The sequence below is a fragment of the Danaus plexippus genome, chromosome 12, assembly GCF_018135715.1.
Source record: "Danaus plexippus chromosome 12, MEX_DaPlex, whole genome shotgun sequence".
Taxonomy (NCBI): Eukaryota; Metazoa; Arthropoda; class Insecta; order Lepidoptera; family Nymphalidae; genus Danaus; species Danaus plexippus.
This window is the reverse complement of record NC_083545.1, coordinates 2,088,973-2,106,832: the sequence shown is the minus strand read 5'-3', so window position 1 is coordinate 2,106,832 and position 17,860 is coordinate 2,088,973.

Genomic DNA, 17,860 nt, shown 5'->3' with positions numbered 1-17,860 from the left:
TAAAGAAGTGAGTTTCATCAGTAAAAAGTCGAGGTTAGTATCAATCCTGAAAGATTTGTTTAAGTACCATGATAAAAACTTTCACTATATCTTTGGCCCGTATCATAAACTCACAGCCTTTTCTTTTATTGTAGTTTGATCCTTTTATTTTTTTACTTGAAATAAATTAAATGTGCAGTTACGATCGTCTCCAGAATACGTGAAACAATATGTAAAGCCAAGTTACATTCGCGTGTTCGAAGTTGTTCTATCTTTTTTTTAAGCTTATGATACAAAACGTCCTCATAAGTTTTGTTAATCGACCTATCTTATCTAAGAAAAGATCATATAGTCAAATTTAAAGTAATGAACAGTCTTCATTATCCAACAAACTTCTCATATAATTTGCAAATCGATTAAATTAATTTGTTTTAAAACGTAGCAGCTGTAAATTCTTCTTTTGAACAAAATCGTGAATTGCTATTTGTATGCAAGCAATTGATAATATCAGTAGAAAGTCCTCAACTCGCCTCCCTGGATGGCTTTCAGACAATTCATTTTTTGGGACACGGAACTCGGGTATTTTATTTAAATCAAACATATGAAATCTAGGTTTAACATATCGTGTTGCGTAATTTTCAGTAAAGCTTTTTCTTTAGCAATTCATATTCTTATATACTCAAAGCGAGAATAATTTATTAACGGCTTTCCCTACCAATAAATAAGCAGATTTATAAAAACAAGAATAAAATATTTATAAAAACAATTTTAACAGACTGCTTCTCTATCACTAAATTTAAATAATTTACCTAACTCTCCACTACTCTAAGAGTCTAAGACAGACAAACTTGAGTGAATTGTATAACTTTTATTATCATGAAACAAAATTTAAATAATTTTCTCTCGTTAAATTTAAAATGTATAAGAAACTTTTTCTGATAAAAATATTCGTACTAGGAGATGCATATTCAATTTTTTTTTTGAGTAAACCGACGTTGCCTTTCGGTACCGAACAGTATTTTTTGTACATGGTTTTCGTTTTCTGGGCCTAAAATTGGCCTCTTTTTTATAAAAACCACCCCCAAAGTTGCCCAGATTAATTCCATGGATAAATGACCAGAGTCGCCAGTAGGGCGTTTCGCTCGTTTCACTCGCTTGACTAAATAATAGCTAGACAGTAAAAATTTATTTCACAAATTTTATTAAACATATGTGAAACTGGCTTCGTATCTCTGTAGGAAATAATTAAGTGAAGGTGATTTTTGATCAGATCTTATTTGATAGGTCTTTCGTTCCTTTTCCTTTCAATATATATGTAGCCATGCCGTAATTTCTGTACTTGTTTTGTTTCTAAAAAGGCTTTCTGGCAGACATCTCTATTAAGAGATAGTTATCGCTCGTACACCGCATTTCGTTTGTAATATTCTATTTTTTTGGCACATAAATAAATAAAAAATACTCCAGTGAACATAATATAAAATAGAGTCCCTAAATGTCACACAATTTCTTTTCACACAACTTCAATAAGGTCCCTAATATTATTTACTGTATTTCGGTCCATATTTCGGCACACGTTCATGGAGCCCTCGGGTGTCATGCGACGACATCTTATGACCTCCTGTAGTATATTGCAAATGAGATTTGTATTTTGATTTTTAAAAATATCTATATTAGTTTGGGCTTTGGCTAAAAAGATTGTAGTTTGGAATAGCAACTATATATAGTTTTTTTTGATAAAAAAATAATCGGATGTATGTATATCGGTTGTTTAATAATAATAATTGTTTTTGTATCATAACTAATCCAAGACCTCAATATGATAATTACATGGAAACAACTTAATTTTAATAAACGCAAATAGGTTATTTAAAAAAAAGTTATGTACTTCAATCAAAGGTTGTCACATTAAGTGTATATCAAATAAATTATTAAACAAATTGTCCAATGCTTTTTCTTTTATTTATTTAAGAAAAATGCCAAAGGCTTGTTTTAGATCTCGTATTCATCGTATTTGTGAAGTTTTTGACATAAAATAAAACTTACAATAATAGATATAAAAAAATCTAATAAGAAAAATTGATATAAAAAATCTAATAAGAATACCAAAACCAAAAAGGATAACTGAAAAAATTTAATCATACATATGTATATACATATAATCTTTTGACATATAAATGAAATAATTTTATTCATATAAGGTTAGAAAATATCAGATAAAAAGTCGTATAAAGGTACGTAGTTCGGCACGACGCGATGGCCTAATTTATTCCTTTCATAAAGCGTTTTAAGGCTCGCTTATCGGCTTTAGAGCAATTTGTATGATTTGTTTAAGAACTTGCAAATCTTATATGTTTAACGGGTGGCTGATAATTCAGACTAAATCACATGTCCAATTTTCCGCAATACATGTTATTACTCCCAAAATCTAGTTTAAAAAATTATATGTATCAACCAAACTTGAAAATTATGAAGATATCTTTTAAGTTACAGATTTTAAATGATGCTAAAATTGAGTCTAAAATGTATTTCTTGGACAATTATAAACTGCAAATTGTGGTTGGTGCCATTTGTATACATTGTTGTATGTACCCTGCACATTAAAAGAGACAAAAAACATAGAAATCTTTATAAACTAAAAAATATGAAATCAAACAAATATTAATTTGCTATTTTTATTTTTTTTTAATCATTAGTATTGCTATTTAGTTCAAATACATTAAGTATTACAAAACGTCATTATCACATAAAAATAGATAGAGAATTGTGAATATTTCAGTGTCTATAATATTCTTTATTTCAAAAGATACACCAACAAGGGGTGTCTCACACAGGAAATGTGGAAAAAACTGTTTGATATTTTGTCATAAAAACCTTTTCCAATATAATTTTCTCATTTTATAAAATTTCGTCTTTTATTGTTCCAACAGTTAATTGTAGTTTAAGTTTATCTTTATTTTATTTGAGTTTAAAGCTGCTATTTGAGTAAACAGGGATATTGAGATCTTTGTGTAGTAATCGCGCCCAAGGTTCGGGAGTTTTTTTTGTTAGTATAGCCGGTAACTAATTAAGAAGAACAAAGCGATTGAGATGATACAAAATTAATAATCTATGTCAATACTCGATTTTGACGACGCGTCTCTTAACTCATTTATTAAGATTATAATTTTACATTTTTTTTTTCTATGAAAGTAAAAGGGTATATTGTATGAATAGTAAGGGTAAAGTGTAATAAAATAATTTTAGTTTTATAGCAAAATAATGGTCAATTTTCAAAGATTACATATAGTAAATGAAGTTCGTTCACCCAAGCACTTGATTATGTTCGAAAGTAGCTGTGTTTAATTTTAATTTAATGTGATTTGGTAACGATTATTGACATTGGGAGAAATATTTTTTACTACCACCAAAGCTACATTTATTTATATTTTGATCTATATGTTCATTAAAATTTAATAAGAATATTAATTATAAGAATTTTAACAAATTTTTTTGAAGTTATTCTAAATTCAACCTTTATAATATTTTCAATCGTCAAAAAATAATTAATAATTTGAATTATATATGTTAATATCTGAATTACATATAAATTTCAGTTTACATTTTAATGACAATAAAGATTATTAAATTATATAATTAAAAATTATTATTAAATGTAGTAAGTGTCACTTCCATTAAGATCTTACAATTAGCTTCAATAATGTGTGTTTACTGTAATTAAATAAACTAAAACATAATTGCAGATGTCTATGGGTGACGAGGACTAACTTCCATCAGTTAGGAAGTCTGCTCGTTGGGCGAATTTGAAATAAAAAAATAAATATTAAGTATATTACATTATAGACGCTAAGAGTACTAGTCAGTTTTTTTATGAGGTTTAATCTAAATTAAAATTTGAAACATTTCGCATAACAATAATGAAACTCTTACATATCAAATATTTAAAGGGAAAATCTACAGTCTACATCAGACAGACTGTTCTGTGTTATATAATAGTAAGTGTTGATCTTAACTCTTAGTCTTTTTTTTTTGTATTGCAAATATCTTTTAGGAAAGACGAGGTTTATACCAAAAGATTTATACGGTCACACCCATAACAGCGATGGTACTCATGATTCACCCACCTCAGTGACATTCTGAAGGTGCTTCGAAAGCTCAATTATTGTCCAATCAATTATAAAAGGCAGTTGTAATTTTAAGTTTATGCAAGGGCCTGACTATAATAACTTTGAAAACTGAAAGACCTTTGTTTTCAAAATGATTTTGATAACTAAGCTCCTTCAATGTGGCTACCCTTAGATCTAAACGCTGATATTTATGAGAATGTCTTGAATATTGAAGCCGCACGAACGTCCCTTTAATTTACATATGAAAACAGTGTTTAGTTGATAGGCTAAATTGAATAATTACTTTTTATCAATATCTTGATATTGAAAACTTACAAAACAACAAGAGCATTCGTAATTTACAATTTAAATCATATCGACTATGCCATTGTCTTAAAACTCGTTTATTTATTTAAGGTATTTAACAATTCACACAAAATTATATAGAAAACTCACGTACTGGCTGTACTCAGGTGGCGCTTACGCGAATGGAATTCGTTTATCTCATATCATCCAGTCTACTAAATATTTGAAATTTGTACGATATTACTACAAAAGTTATTATTGATATCTGACAAAATTGTGAAGTCATGTTTATATATTATTGAGACAAGAAGAAATAAAAGCACTACAAAAACAGATTCAATATTGCTCTGTTACATAAAAGGCTCATTTCTATTCTTTCTAGATTCTTTGTGTACCGTAATGAGACCTGAAAAACCTCTTCTTTGAATCCTCATTAAAATAAGTATTGAATGTCGATTTGTAAACAATGATAATTTGTTAATGCCTTAATTATTTCACTTTTCAAATGCAATAATGACGTTTTTTTGTACTAATGACTGAAACATATTTCTTTTTAATGAATTTGCTGTAGCAATTCACTAATGAAGTTTTAAGTTTCAATTATTTTTAATAAAATTATATTATAAGGTCGAAAATATATGAAAGTAACTACAGATATATTTATGTGTTTTTTTAAAACATACTAAGGTAACAATGCTTTGAGACTTAAATGTTTATGTGACTAGATTTAAAGAAGACTGTTTTACAAATATTCTTGACGGAACGTTAATTGTGGCTGTCCTTAAGACAATTAATAATAATATACTAATAACTAATAGATTATCAGGCTCCCTAGAGAATTTACTGTATAGACAAAGGAACAAAAAATCTTAGTCAGGGTTGGGAAAGGATTATATTAAGGAGCGGGTGGACCGTCGACACGGTTCCTTGACCTTCCGGTTGGTGCAGATCCTCTCGGGGCATGTTAGCGTCGGGCGGTATCTGTGCCACATAGCCGGGAGAGAGCCGACGGCGGCGTGTCACCATGGATGATAAGCCCGACCATACTTTGGCGCAGTGTTCAGCGTTGGCGACGGAGCGTCGTCAACTCACCACCGTGGTTGGCGCGGATCCCTAGTTGCCGGCAGTAGTTCAGGCTATGGTCGGTAGTGAGAGGGCCTGGGTGGCGGTGGTCTGTTTCTGTGAGGTCGTCATCTTACAGGAGGCCGCCGAACGAGTGAGGGAGGACAACCCCTCCTCGGCGCCCATGCGCCGATGAAGGCTGGGTCGAAGGCAGAGGGCCTACGCCCGCGAAATGCCTCCCCAGTGAGCGGAGCCTCCGGGCGTCGGTGGGAATCCGGCGTCTGGGCAACATAGGCCCGGGTAGCGAGCGGCATGTTTCGCGTTCCCGACACGCTGCTTTGGAGACAAAAGGGAAGTGTGGGTGGAGCCCACCGTTATCCCTGTCCGAAGGCGCAGCCCTTGTCACTCGTGCGTAGTGAGCGGAAGTATGGCAGGCCGTTCCCGCTCACTAGCCTACGCACCGCGCAGACAAAGTCGAGGGGTTTTAGTGGGTGAAAATCCCACAAGCACCGGTCGCGTTTCCCCCGCGGCCGGAAGTCTTTGAAAGATTTCTTCTCGTAAAAAAAAAGGATGATATAAGATCAAACTTCGTTTCTATTTACATATTTTTTTATAAGAGTAATTAAGTAGAAGGTAATATATTGCAAGGCATTTGTTCTCCTATTCCCAAAAATTTCAAGAGCGGTTTAATTTTTTCCACGATTATTACTTATAGCTTTATCGACACGTCACTTGATGCACTTGATGCACTTGATGATCTTAGCGACACTGTCACTTCCTTAAACTCCAACCCATAATGCATTTCCTCTTGGAATTGTGAAGTTGGGCCTTTATTGGAGTCTAGAGCCACGATTTCTCTGGCACGTCATTATTATAAAAGCCTTGATCACCAGGAGCACTGAAAAGGGCTTCTCACCGCTATGCTGATAAAGGTAATTATTATATGTAATTTATAGTAGATATCTACAACATAGATAACAGAAATTAAAATCGGCCAACTGATTTTAATGTGCACATATTTATGTAAGTATATATTTATAGATTTGTTTTTGAGCCTTATCTTGGAACTTATAATATTTTTTTATGTGGACTAAAGGAATGTCTAATAAAAATAATATTTATCTTAACCTTATTACAAATATTGTATTTTTAAAGTCCTTTGTATGTTGTGTATATTGGGTTCCATTTGTATTGTGCGAATTTTCAATAAACGTGCCAGTTTTTGTTAGTAATCAGTTAAAGTGCACAAGTTGTAAAAGAGTCTTTACGTATAAATTTAAAAAGAAATGAACTGTCATAAAACAACTTCAAGAGATGGCAGATTGCAAGCTACTTAGGAAAACTTCCATATTAAAGTTCAATTCATGCCTTTATTATGAATACGTATTAGTCATTAGGGATCTGCTCTGTTGTATTTATTAAAAATATATATTACTTAAAAATTCACCGAAGATTTTATAAGCACATTAAGTACAGACTGTAATTATTTTTATTATTTTATTTTTTGTATGCCTCTTATGTCTGAAAATATTTTTTATATTATTCTACCATACTACTGTTACCATACGACTTTTTAAATCCAGAAAGTTTCATTCTATTGTTTTAAATATATTCATTGAGAGTGGTAAATTAGGGTAAATTTTAAATTCATCGATATATCCATGAATTCAAAGATTTAATTACGAAATCATTTATAGAAAATATATATATATATTCTACTGTCATTTTGTAAATTGATAAATTGATAATTTTATAAGTGCACTACTTTTTTTTCTTTCACAAACTTACATGTAATATACGTTCTTATTTATATTTTTACAAAATCCTGTTTGGGCTAACAATAACATATTTTGAAGCTATTATTTTAGAAAATAACGTATAAAAGGTAAACTTTAAACTATGTCCAAACAACAGAAGTTTCTATGGTCTGCGGCCTGTATGCTTATTCTCAGACACTACATATGAAGCGTTACTGGCTTTTCATTTATAACGTTAATACATTTTTACGTGATTGCAACACATAAAATAAAATTTTCGCGTCGCTAAAACTAATCGATCATTAAGAAAAAATTATGACTGTATTTTATGTTCTTTATATATATGTTTGATTCATTTTAAAAAAATGATATTTGAAGTGTGTATTTATTTTTATATCAAGAAACTTTGTATCTACTTTGTCACTAGGTCAAGGGCTATTAGAACATCTATTACTAAGCGTCGAGCTACGCTGTAGCAGTGCAATTTCGTATTGTGTAATATATAATAGCAGTCAGTTTACCTCTTACCTAAAGTGAGCACCTGGCTTTATAGTTGATGTTTACTACAAATATTCTCAGTTAAATATTTAATGCGAAATATAATATTAATCAATATTTTTATAAGACTCTTTGAAGTACAAACTAGTATTCTAGAGCTTTGTGTATTATAATACTCAAGTTTAGGTGTATATAATTATAGTGTGACAATATAAATAAATACAAAAGCAGCTGTTCAACTTTAACTTCCAAATTTAAAATGGGATTTACTTCGTAGGAGGCCTTAGTGAGAATTATTATTTTTTAGTATGCTTGTTACCTTAGATAATTAAACAGTTTAAATTAAGACCGAGCACCCTATTTAATAGAAAAACATAACAATTAATTGATCAGGGTAAGGACAATCATTGACAATGATGTTGGCTCATACTTAGCCAATTAAAATTATTAATAAAGGTACTCGTAGATGAGAGTGATTTTAATACGAGTTTAAAATGTGTAATGAACTTTGACTGCCAGTAGAATTAGCATTTACCTTGTACAAACATTGCTTAAAATATTAATTTACAAAATATGTTTTAAACTTCATAAGTGCGTTTTACTGCTGTTGCTGTAAGAATTGTTATTGATAGTTTATATTAATTTGTTTTCGATTATCGTATAAATTACGATTTCGACGATCGGTGGGTGCAACGAAATCAAAATTAAGATGACTTAAATGAACATAAAAACTAAAATACAATTAATGGGTTCGAATATATGCACGAAAGATGAACAAATAGTGACACAATATTCTTAAAGAAATATAAAAATAAAAAGTCTGTTCAGACGGAACTGCTGAGTTGGACCAATGTAGAATGAACAATTTCACTTAGAAGTGAATTATAGCGCGACCTGTGATCCCATTATTATTTAATTAACTATCACTACAACACCATCGCGTAACACATAAGTAAAAAATTTTATTTGTTTATTCAAAAATATACATTTCATGTGTATAATATAGTTTAAATAAAACAAAGTAATTCGGCAGAGTTATACATTTAATTCGTTAAAAGTTCTGATTACAACTTGCAGAATTATATAAAAATCATGGAATATACATACATATATACACAAATATATACATATATACATATTTAATTTGGTCATTTTGGCATCTGTTAATAAAATTTGCTAATTATCAAATTCATTCCAGAATTATGTCCTTTAAACATGTAGTACACATTTAGTCAATTTTTAACCTGTTCTTAAACAACAAAATATGCTACAGTACAGTTAAAGGTTCACTTTTTTTTAAAATAAAGTGCCCTTTACGTGTCCATTTTTATAACTCCTTAGAAACTTTTAAAACCATTAATATATATATACTTTTATACAGAGAGAATGAACTCATTGCAATGAAAGACATGACTCTTTGCATAAAGTATTTCTGACAGCTGATTGCGAAAGCTGTAATATATTTGTTTACTCACAAAAATCATTATAACTAAGAACCCTTTTTAAAATAAATGTCGACGTGTTTTGCTTCAAAATATCTTAATACTAACAAAATGGTAACAATTTGTTATCTCATAATAACGCCAAGAAGGTGACGTCGCTAAATGTTACATCAACAGGCTTACGAGCTTCTAACTAGTACGTAACTAGTTTATCTCTGTTATGAAAAGGGTGTAACTAAAATTAATTGGGAAAGATCTCTTTTAACTGGCCATTACGGTCGAGATAAAAGAATATGTTACCGAAATAAAAAATATATCCAATGTAATTGAATTACAAATTATTAGCAGAAAATGATCCAACAGATGGTTTTAAAAAGCTGTTCAGATACATTCGTACGTATTTCTAATGAAAAGTGACTGTTACGTCCTTTTCTTTGTCAAAAAAGTTATTTCTCAGGAGAACTTAAAATACTGGTAAGATATTAAAGTGTTATGTGACTTGAATCAGATGAAAATAAATCTTCAGGTCAATAAGTAATGGAATTCTAAAGAAACTATGTTATGAAGCACATTAATCAGATACGTGTAGTAATATAGGGTTTTCCATTAAGGGCGCTTGATCTTTGAAATGCAAAAAAAAAATACATGTACGAAAGATATTTGCGAAATTTTTTTTTTATTTGGAAGGTCTATCGACCCCATTATGTATGGAATATGACATCATTCAAATGACCGCCACGGCTTCGGTTGGTGGCGCGCACACGAAAGGTCCAATTTTCGATGACTCTGGCGCACAAATCGGGCTGTATTTGATCGATGGCGTGGCGTATGTTGACTTTGAGGGCATCGGTGGTTTGCGGCTTGTTGGCATAGACCTGCGACTTAAGAAAACCCCACAAGAAAAAGTCCAGCGGGGTCAAATCGCACGATCTCGGTGGCCAGTTCACGTCGCCTCCGCGCGAGATGACCATGTCCAGAAATTGCTCGTGCAGAACTTCCATCGTAGCGTGTGCTGTGTGGCACGTAGCGCCGTCCTGTTGAAACCACATGTTGTCCAGATCCATATTCTCGATTTCAGGCCAAAAGAAGTTGGTTATCATCGACCGGTATCGCTCACCATTGACGGTGACGGCCACACCATTATCGTTTTCGAAAAAATACGGACCAATCACGCCTCCGGCCCAAAATCCGCACCAAACAGTCACTTTCTGCGGGTGCATTGCCACTTGGTGAACCTCGTGTGGATTGGTCTCGTCCCAAATACGGCAATTTTGCTTGTTGACATAGCCATTCATCCAAAAATGCGCCTCGTCGCTGAAGATGATTTTTTTGCCAAAATCGGCGTCAACTTCCAACTGATCTAATGCCCAGTCAGCGAACACACGGCGCTGTCTATGGTCATTAACCTTGAGCTCTTGGGTCAGCTGGATCTTGTACGGGTGCAGGCTCAAGTCACAACGCAAAATTCGCCAAGTTGTCGTCTGCGAAAGGCCGAGTTCCTGTGCGCGACGCGGAATTGACTGCCGCGGGTTTTCGAGGACACTGTCGCGCACAGCGGCGATATTCTCGGCAGATCTCGCGTTACGTTGACGCACGGGAACCGGCTGATTGTTAACTGACCCGGTTGACTCGAATTTGTCCACCAATCGACGGATAGTCGACTCGGCAGGACGATCATCGCGACCGTAAAACGGGCGAAGTGCGCGGAACGTTGCTCGAACTGAAGACCCATTTTCATAAAACAATTTTATGATTTGCACGTGCTGCTCGACACTGTAACCTGCCATGGTGGTTTGGGAGGACGGAATGAATATAACACACTGCATTTGACAGCTGTCACTCAAACAACATGGCCGCAATCAGCTGTCAAAGTTCAAGCGTCCCTATTGGAAAACCCCTTATAATCATTCGTTTATTCTCTGTTCACACTTTTTATCACGAACACTATTAGAGATTTCTCTTGAGCTGCCACACCGAGATTGTCCTCCAGAACCCTAGTAGGGTATTTACATATGTCTTTAATTACAATGAAATAAAATGTAAAGACGTTACGTAACTGACGGTTGCTAATTATATTATTTAAACTTAATAAATGGCTGAATTCAGTTATTAGCTAACTCTATGACTAGGGAAACTCAGTGATTGGGTAAACTCATTGGTGGGCTAAACTCAATGATTGGCTACATCTGTAATTGGCTATTTGCAGACAGTTTTGACGGCATACTATCATGGCACCACTTACGTCCGGCTCGGATGTCGGCTTGGCTTCGGCTGGACTTGCCTTATGGCATGGCGTTAGAATATTTATCTTTCAATAATTATTTATACAAACCTATTTCAAAATAAATAGTCATTAAAACGGCCTTAAAGTAAACTGTTACAATTTTGATAAAAGGTTATAAATTCATATTAGTTTCGTAGTACAGCCATATATTGCTTCTGAGTATAATAGTTGCTAAAAGAATTAAATTATTGAACAAAAATAAACCAGTAACTAGCTATTGTTATAAGGCAAGCAACTGTGTGGATATACAACAGAAACATTTAAAAAAATGTATTTGGAAATATAAATGAATGAGAATTTAAGATTTTTAAAAATAACAAAAACAATTGATACTCGGAAAAATAACAAAAAGAATTGATACTTGATACTCGGAATATTGACACGAATAGGTAAAGGTAAAGGTAAAAATAAATTGCTCATAAATGATTACTGGACAATTTGTTTGATGCACACTATTCTCAACAACCCTTGGATTAAATTGATTTCAACTCTGTATGCACGGGCTTTCGCGTTAGAAAATTCAATTTAAAGTTTTTTCATTCACAGTTATTTACTTCCTGGATGGACTTTCTTGTGTGGGAATTTTTAAAAGGATATCAGAAAATAAACGAATAGAAAACACTGAACATATATACGGCGATGTTAGAATGAATTTGGGGAAAATTAAATTTATGACCAACATAAAATAAAACCTATCATTGCTCTCCAAATATTGCCAATTAACAAATGATTAATCTTCAATTCGGTTCTTTATATATCTATTCAACTTGATTGATTACTTATCCAGGATCATTGATGGACGTTACAGAGATAACGTGTGGTTGACTTAAATTAATGTACAATAGATTTACCAAAGGTATTAGGGTTACGTAACCGACAAATAAAACATTTTGAGCAAAAAGCGCTCACAATAAAGTGGTCATAGCATCTTTATGTAAATTTTATATATATATATATATTTGTATTTTTAGATCTGAATTAGATTATTTTAAAAAGTGGAACAGTTGGGAATTAATGAATTGGATATAAAAAAATATTTGTATTTATGATAATTTTACGCTTTAATTTCATAAGAAAACACTGATAAAAATTTAACACCTTTATCTATTTACTTTAATTAATTATTATTATTATTACTGAATTATCACTATTATCCATAAAGCATATTAAGCCGCGTGTGTCTTTCTGCCATTTGTTTCGCTTTCTCACTTGCACGGTCAGCTTAGATGGAAAGTGACAATGAGACATACTTTTTTTTCAATTTATAAATTAAAATTATGATTTTTGTAGATTTTTTTCTAAAAAAACGATAAACGGTAGTGCTTGAAGATAATGTTATATTGGGCTGTTTTAAATGATAAATGTATGTCCTTGTTTCTTCGTGTTCTTCTAAGAAAGTTGATACATAATAAAAAAAATATAATAATTTTATATAATGAGTAACTACAGTACTAGTTATTATAAGTACTACTTCAGTACGAGTAACTTCAGTTAGAATGGTCTAACAATCAGTTTCTTGGACTTAATTATAATTGAATTGTAAGTAACAAATTTGTTTATAGCTCACACTGCTTTCTCGTTTTATTTATATAACAAAATAATGCAACATTGACTTCAACTTTGGTTTCAAATGGTAAAATTTATACTGTTCAACTCAAAACAGAAAAATCCAACGTAGGTGTCAATTTGAGCTATAATTTTTACCTTTCAAAGATTGTGATGTATATTTTGGCCATCATATCAGTCATCGAATGTGCAATTAAAATAATTTGATCGGTAATTTTATAACCGGAGTTACAAGGTTTTCTTTTTTCCTTTTCATGCAAGGTCTTAATACCTTTTTTATAATTCTTAGAAACTAATTTAAAAATAGGGTATTAAATAAGTATAACGGCAAATGAGAAATAACTACGAGGTATTGTTATTAAGAAAAAATTAATGAGAAAAGTCAGAGGTAAAAATAAAGATATGTCGTCTTTGTTTCAAATCAATAGTGTACGTGTTTTTTTCATTAATTGTATTGTGATTTGAAAAGGATTCTCTCTTAATTTTTTTACTTAATGTCTCTTATTTATGGTAACATTGTATTAAACTATGGGTCAGTGAGAATTAAAAACTGATTTATTTACATATTAATCTTGTATCTTTAAATATTAAAGACATATATCATTAAATAAGTGACTCATTATATTAAAACATACACCAAGAAAAACCCCTGAAAAAAATTCAAAATTTGCTTACTTACTGCCTCTAAGGTGGAACAGAGTTTACCCGGTCACATACTGAACTGAAACTGGCACATACGATGTCGAGGACAAAAACTAGTTTCATAATAAAATGAAAATCATTTTGGATTACAGTCTCTTACTTCTAAAAAAATATATATACTTCCACTAAATAATAACATAAAAAATGATACCCGAAAACTAATCTGTTTTACGACATTTGCATACCCATTACAGGGAATATCTCGATAACTTTTCGGATTTACTACGGGAATTTTTACTATTTTAAACTACATAGTCCCAACGTTTCGGTTACTTTTCAGCAACCGTGATCACGGGCAGACGAGATGTGAATGTGAAAGTCTTAGATATCATAACGTTTTTCCTGTCGTTTTCGTTTCTGACACTGGTTATATGTAGATTTTATAATTTAATAATAAATGACGTCCCTGCTAACTATCGTTCATATTAAATTACTTACATAATCTGCAAAATTTATGATCTCTTTATTAATTAAGTTACACATGGCATAGCTGGAAGACAATGATGTTCTCAGTTACTGACAATACGGTTATCGCCGCACTCAGTCAACTGGGAATCTTTTGGTCACCTTCTTACGGGGGAAGCTCTAGAAAACAACTGTGAAATTCTCGCAGTTTCTTTTGACGTCTTGAAAGTCTTCGATAGGGTCTGGCAGTTTCTTTTGACGTCTTGAAAGTCTTCGATAGGGTCTGGCACTGGCCTTATTGGTAAGCTTTTTAGGTATGTCATATTCACTGTTTTGATTGTCTTGATTTTTGTCTTTTTGAGGACCTTTGCTTTACGAGTAGTTCTTAGAGGCTGTTCATTTGAGCTACTAGCGTTAAGGCAGAGTTTTCTTAGAGGTCCTTCCACAACTCTATATTTGTTGCTCTTTTGATGCTTCTGATTTTAATTTTATTTAGTTATTTTTGTTTAAAAAAATTAATTCAACCTTTCAAATTAGACACTTCAGATTTTTTTAAATGAACTTTTAAATCTTAATCATTTAGATTACATCGTTGTGTATAAATATATTTTATAAAATATGGTATAAATGTCATTTTATGTCCCGTTTAGGGATATTAAAAATTTCAAAAAATAATTTCAAATTTCAAAAAAGTCACGAGGAAAACAATTTTATAAAAAGTTTTATATATATAAGACAAATTTATACCGCCATTTGAGAGAAAAAACTGATAACGTCAAACTTATACCATTAGTAGTTTTATCTTGTTATCTAAGCCAAGAGATGTTCAGAATTTTAAAGTACGAAGCGAAGACTATGCAAAGGCATTCCTTAACGGCGTCATTTCTTATTTTTAAACGCATTTATATAGATATAAAATAGGTACTGTAAAGCTTTTTATGTAATCATTTAACATCAGTTAACAATTTATGTAAAACTATAACAATAGGCATTGCAAGTAAAATTTAAACAATGTTAATGTAGTGTATACATTGTCTCTTTTTATAAATAAGATCACAGAGCAACATTATGGTCGTTTGATTCTAGGTCAATGAACCAGGAAATCTGTGTGACATAATTGATCGCAGTTTATATACGAGTTGGCTGTGGTTCTTTTATAATTATAATTGACAGCTCCGAGAGTTTGTGTATTTTTTCTCATTATTCTGATAATGAATTATAGGATCCTCTAATTATGTCAAGCAAAAGTCAGAAATTGTATAATAAAATATGAAAATGTAAGTAATATTTTAAAATAAGATACTTGAATATAAGCCTAATTTACTACAGAAATAAATTATTGTAAGAAATGGTGCTTACCATTGTGTTAAAAGCAAATCAGATTTGAAGGAGTTTATTTTTAACATATTGATCATATTACCAAAAATAAACGGCCACTGATATATATCGTAACCTTTACATTAGTTTGACTTTTCCATTTGATACTAAAGAAGTAAAATGTCAGGCTGGAACGTTATTTGTTTCTCTTAATGTTGACAGAAGCGTGGGTCGACGGGCGGTGCCTCTCTCATTTTATACATCGTCATTTAATAATTAAATATACAATACAACCTTTTGCCTTTAGTACTCGTAAATTGATGATAATAATGTGTTATATTAAAAATATATTTTCTTTTATATGTCAATTACATTTTTAATGTAATTTTTATATAAATAATTTAAACAGATCTTTGAGTTTTCTAAATAGAAGAACCCTTAAATAGACATTGATGGGAAATTTTGAAACTCGACTACAACTGTTATGTAATGTAGTCAATTAACTTGACGAGGATTACTTGATTTGTAACAAACGTAATTGTATTTTTTTTCTGAAAAAGTTTACTAAATTCGTTAATCTTTGTTGCAAAGATTACGAAGTTTTTATTTTTATATAATTTAAGATATGTTGTTAGTTCCAAATAACCTAACATTTGTATAAATAAGGCTAATAGTTAGTGTCATTCTTGCAGTTTTAATTTAATGTCGCTCCTACTATGTGCATATTTATTAAAAATATCTAAGAAGAAATGATAATGACTAATTTGATTATATAACAAAAAATACTTTTTTATTTCTCTAAAATAGAAACAACGTTTGGAGAAAGCATTCCCACTTTATAATTTTATATACAAATCTGAAATTGTTATTTTCTTGTAAGTACCATATTTTACGTATATAATCATAATATACTTCATATTAAAAAAAACAGAAACCTTAAATATTCCAAATTACTCGTATTACGATAAAAAGGACCAACAAACACTTATTATGTTAAAAATTATAATTGATTTAAATATTTAAGAAATAATAAATTAATGACTATAGACTATCATTATATAATTTAAGTGCCTAAAAATTTAAATTGGTATCACAATAATGCGGTATTTTATATGAAACGTGACGGGAATTACAAGAAACATTAAAAATTTATTGCGAGAAATTTCACTCTAAATATTTATTATTATTTATTGTTTTTATGATAAAGGGGGGCAAATGAGGAGACGGCCTACCTGATGGAGGTAGTACCGTCATCCATGAACATCCGCAAAATGATTTTGCGAATGCATTGCCACCCTTGTTTGGGGAAGAGAGAGAGGAAAGGTTAGGAAAAGGGGAATGGGAAAGGATGGGAAAAAGGAAAGCTCAACCGGTTCTCTCACTTATCGGACGAAAAGCAGCCATTTTATTTTTTTATACTTTTTTGGTTCCCGATATGACTAATATTGAATCTACCTCAGTTTACTTTATCTATCAATTGTCAAATTGTAAAGCGGGGTTAGTGTAGAAAGCAGATTGCCCCAAAAGTTGTAATCAAAATACCTCGAAAATTGTATATCGCACTCGAAAGCATCGAATAGCGGAAGAAAGTGGTTGTGTGAGGGGAACTCAATAAGCGATCACTGGAAGTGACTCACCAATCGCATAAAGGATACGATCATTATTTATATTCTAACCAAAAAGAAAAAAAAACGTGAATTGGAATTGCTTTGAACGGCAATCTGCCATAATACCATATGTAAGGGGTTTTCCAATAGGGACGCTTGAACTTTGACAGCTGATTGCGGCCATGTTGTTTGAGTGACAGCTGTCAAATGCAGTGTGTTATATTCATTCCGTCCTCCCAAACCACCATGGCAGGTTACAGTGTCGAGCAGCACGTGCAAATCATAAAATTGTTTTATGAAAATGGGTCTTCAGTTCGAGCAACGTTCCGCGCACTTCGCCCGTTTTACGGTCGCGATGATCGTCCTGCCGAGTCGACTATCCGTCGATTGGTGGACAAATTCGAGTCAACCGGGTCAGTTAACAATCAGCCGGTTCCCGTGCGTCAACGTAACGCGAGATCTGCCGAGAATATCGCCGCTGTGCGCGACAGTGTCCTCGAAAACCCGCGGCAGTCAATTCCGCGTCGCGCACAGGAACTCGGCCTTTCGCAGACGACAACTTGGCGAATTTTGCGTTGTGACTTGAGCCTGCACCCGTACAAGATCCAGCTGACCCAAGAGCTCAAGGTTAATGACCATAGACAGCGCCGTGTGTTCGCTGACTGGGCATTAGAGCAGTTGGAAGTTGACGCCGATTTTGGCAAAAAAATCATCTTCAGCGACGAGGCGCATTTTTGGATGAATGGCTATGTCAACAAGCAAAATTGCCGTATTTGGGACGAGACCAATCCACACGAGGTTCACCAAGTGGCAATGCACCCGCAGAAAGTGA